Source organism: Coenobita brevimanus, chromosome 18, assembly GCF_032717465.1.
Source record: "Coenobita brevimanus isolate Jiangsu-jjx chromosome 18, ASM3271746v2, whole genome shotgun sequence".
Lineage (NCBI taxonomy): Eukaryota > Metazoa > Arthropoda > Malacostraca > Decapoda > Coenobitidae > Coenobita > Coenobita brevimanus.
In genome coordinates, this window is record NC_136971.1 from 35771376 (window position 1) to 35775732 (window position 4357).

General features: G+C 44.2%; 1 pseudogene; it reads left to right on the forward strand.

Moving 5' to 3' along the window:
* The first annotated feature begins 646 nt into the window (after positions 1–646).
* On the forward strand, positions 647–3855 carry LOC145391417 (protein unc-50 homolog; annotated as a pseudogene).
* The last annotated feature ends 502 nt before the right edge of the window (positions 3856–4357 follow it).

Sequence of the window (4357 nt, forward strand, 5' to 3'; positions counted from 1 at the left end):
GATGGCGGCTACATAAATTACGCGGTGCTACCCATGATAAAGTCTCTCCATACTATAGAGCTCAGTTATCTGACCCCAGTGGTCCCCTCCCCCCCTCTGTATATAAACCGTTTGTTTTCCATTACAATATTCCAGGGGTGGGTGTGACAATCGAAAACTTGTTTCGTAATATACTGTATGGATGAAGTGTTAGCACCATGAAGTAATCTTGCATTGGTTAACTTCCCCCTTGTGATACCCATTTGTTCTGTGGAACTGTGTAATTTGGATAAAATGTGTGGGCTTTATGTCCAGTGAAAAAAGCAAGTATTTGTAGTGTTGTGAAGATGACGTTGACAGCAAACTACTTTGGAAACAAAGACTTAGTCCGATCCTTCGTAACATCTTTGTATTCTTATTTGGAGACATGTTTTGTAATTATTTTGCATATACTTGAACTCTACCAGTATTTGTATAGAGTATTTGGTTAGTTGGTATTTTAGTTAGGTGGCAATTACAAATTATTGGATGATTTAACGGTTGCAATAGTGACAAGGCCTCGACATTCTGGAGTTTAAGCGCCGTACCACCAAGTCATGAAAACAAACTTCCACTCTGGTTCCATTTATGTCACGTTTTAGGTTGCCTTGTCCATGATACTAAGGATATGAACCACAAGTACCAGACATCACCACGACACTCGCAAGCCCAGTCCCCGACTTCCAGTGTGGGAGGCTCCATGACACTACCATTAAGCTTTCACACTGGTTCACCTCTACCCACACCAGTAGCTTACAGACATGACTGCATGACTGCAGCAGCAAAGAGATACAAGTACCTGAGGCGGCTGCTAAAGTTCCGCCAGATGGACTTCGAGTTTGCAGCGTGGCAGATGGTCTACCTTTTCATTTCATCACAGCAAGCGTACAGCGAATGTGTGTGTGGATGAAAGGATGCGAAGATGTCTAAAGGATTCAAGAGTGTATAGAGGTTGGGGGAGTGGACTTTCTGACCACTACTTGGTGGTGACCAGAACTAGAATGCAAGTAAGATGGAGGAAAAGAAGAAGGGAAAGACGAGAGGAAGGAGTAGTTGCAAGGAGAATGGAAAGGTTACAAGGGGATGAGAAAAAGGCAGAGTATAAGAGAGAAGTGGAGGAACGATTGGGCAAATATGAATTGGAGCAGATGGGAGACGTGGAAGGTGTGTGTAAGATATTTACAGAAGAAATATGTGCAGCATGTGATGTGGTGTGTGGAAGGAAGAGAAGACGGAGGGGGGTGCAAGGAACAGCGTGGTGGACTGAAGAGGTGAAACAGGCTGTGGCACAAAAGAAGAAAGCATACAATGAATGGATGAGAAATAGGGGCGTGGAAGAAGTTCAGAGGCGGTAGAGAGAGTTATATGTGGAAAGAAAGAGAGAGGTGAAAAGATTAGTAAGAGAGAGTAAGAAGAGAGTGGATGAGGAATTTGGAAGGAATTTGAGTGTAAAGTGGAGAGACTGTAAGAAAATGTTCTGGAGAGAGGTGAAGAGAGTAAGAGAGGGTGGAAGTGAAGTTAGCAGGGGAGTGAAAGATAAAAATGGTAGATTACTAGTGGAGAAGGGAGAAAAAGTGAGCAGATGGAGAGCGCACTTTAAGGAATTGTTGAACACACAGAATGGAAGTAATGCGAGGATAAGTGGCTGGGGAATGGCTGGGAGAAGGAGGGAGGTGAGAAGACAGGAAGAAATCAGTAGGATAGAAGTTGTGGAAGCAATGAAGAAAGTTAAATCGGGGAAAGCCCCAGGAATTGATGGAGTGTGTGGTGAAATGCTGAAGCATGGGGGAGAGATAGTAGTAGAATGGATGTGGAAGATGTGCAGATTGGCCTGGGAGGTAGGTAGAGTCCCGGAGGATTGGAAGTCAGGTATAATTATTCCCTTGTACAAAGGAAAAGGGAAAAAAGAAGTGTGTGGTAATCATAGGGGCACTTGTCTTCTTAGTATAATAGGAAAAGTTTATGGTAGGATACTTATAGACAGAGTTAGAGAAAGAACAGAGAAATTAGTTGGAGAAGAACAGGGAGGCTTTAGGAAGGGAAGAGGTTGTGTAGATCAGATAATCATTCTTAGGTCTTTAGTGGAAAAGTTTCTAGAGAAAGGAAAGAAGTTGTATGCGGCTTTCATGGATTTGGAGAAAGCATATGATAGGGTGGATAGACAAGGATTGTGGAAAGTGTTAAGAATATATGGAGTAGATGGGAAGTTGTTGAATGCTGTGAAGAGTATGTACGATGATGCGAAGGCTGCAGTGCGTGTGGATGGTGAACTAAGTGAATTTTTCTCTTTGAAAGTTGGTTGAAACAGGGATGTGTCATGTCTCCATGGTTGTTCAATCTGTACATGGATGGGGTAATAAAAGAGGTACAAGGTAGGGTAGTGGATGTTGGAGTGGCCCTGGTGAGAGAGGATAGTGTTTGGAAACTCCCTGTACTGTTGTTTGCAGATGATACTGTGTTGTTGAGTGAAGACGAAGGGAAGCTGCAAGGCTTGGTGGATGAGTTTGAGAGAGTGTGTAAGAAATGGAATCTAAAGGTGAATGTAGGGAAGAGTAAAGTGATGGTCTTTGAGAGAGGTGAAGTTAGTGAATGTACAGCGAGGTTGGATGGTGAGGAATTGGAAAATGTGAGTACGTTTAAGTACTTGGGTAGTGTGATGAGTAAGGATGGAGGTTTGGAGGGTGAAGTGCTTGAAAGGGTACAGCAGGGAAGAAAGGTTGCTGGTTCTTTGAAAGCAGTGATAAGAAACAGGGAAGTGAGCATGGAGGTGAAAAAGTTACTACATGACTGTATTGTGATACCAACTCTAACGTACGGAAGTGAAGCTTGAATATTGTTGGAAGGACACAAGTCAAGAGTGAGAGCAGTGAAAATGAGTTATTTAAGAGGAGCCTGTGGAGTCACGTGGAGAGACAGGCTGACGAATGAGGATATAAAGGAGCGTTGTGGTGTTGATGTGGATGTGATATGAAGCGTTATGAGGAACACACTGAGGTGGTTTGGCCATGTGGAGAGGATGGAGGGTGAAAGACTGACGAGGAGAGTGTATGTGAGTGAGGTGGAGGGGGGAAGAGGGAGGGGGAGGCCGAGGATGAGATGGAGGGATGGGGTGGAGAGGTATATGAGAGAGGGGGGTGTGAGTTGGGAGCAGGGCAGTGAAATGGCGGGGGACATGGCAACTTGGAGACAATTTGTTTGTGGCCACCCCAAACGGGATTGAGGCGTCTGGCAATAGATAGATAGAAGCGTACAGGAACTTCCAGTACATGAAACAAACAAAGGCACAATTTGCCCGAGATGACCCTGCCTTTGTGGTGTTGCTGTGTTTCTGGCTTTGTGTGACCTCAGTGGGTTTTGGTGTGGTGCTGCAGCTGAGTGTGGGAAGTTTCCCTAGATTTCTGGTGTATACAGTGTTAGTTGATACACTGGCAGTGGGTGTTATTGTGGCTACAGCACTATGGGCACTAACCAACCACTACCTGGTAAAACTAACATGTCGAGACCAGGATCTGGAATGGAGCTATGCCTTCTATGTCCACCTCAATGCATACTTCCCTCCACTCATCATACTACACTTTTTTTCAGGTATTCTTCTATCACGTATTCATCAGCCAAGACTGGTTTGTGTCTGTATTATTTGGAAACCTGCTCTTGGTCTTAGCCATTGGATACTACATCTACATCACCTTCCTTGGCCACATTGCCCTGCCAATTCTTCACGAGCCTTTGGTGTTCCTCTACGCACTGCCACTCCTGCTGGTGTTCCTTGCAATCACACTTCTCCATATCAACCTCTGTGGCATGCTCATGGACTTTTACCATTACCGTGTGCTTTAAAGTAGTTGTTATTGTGTTTCAGTTGAATTTAGATGGTATAAAGCTGTGGTCTTGTTGGCGTACGAGACTAAGTAGCACCTCTTCCCCTATTTATTATTATTATTATTATTGTTATTTTTTTATTATTATTATTGTTATTATTATTATTATTATTATTATTATAATTGTGGTAGTTGGGGGTGCCCATCATCCACTCACTCAATGTAAAGAGATGCCAAATGAGCTCTACACTGAGTGACAAGCCAAATGGTTTCCTGTACCCAGGAAACCATTTACTACACTAGGTGGTAACCATATAACCAGGTTTCTGGCAGGGCTAAGTGTCCCCCAGCTTTCCCTATCCAAAATCACTTAATCAATCGTTTCAGAGAGCCTCGGAGGGCCCAATACCTCCCCAGGGCCCCAACCAAATGGGCAGACTCGCGTGGCCATGTGGAATGTGAGAGGTGTGAATGAGGAGAGCAAGAGGGTGGAAGTGGTGAATGTGTTCAAGAGTGCAAGA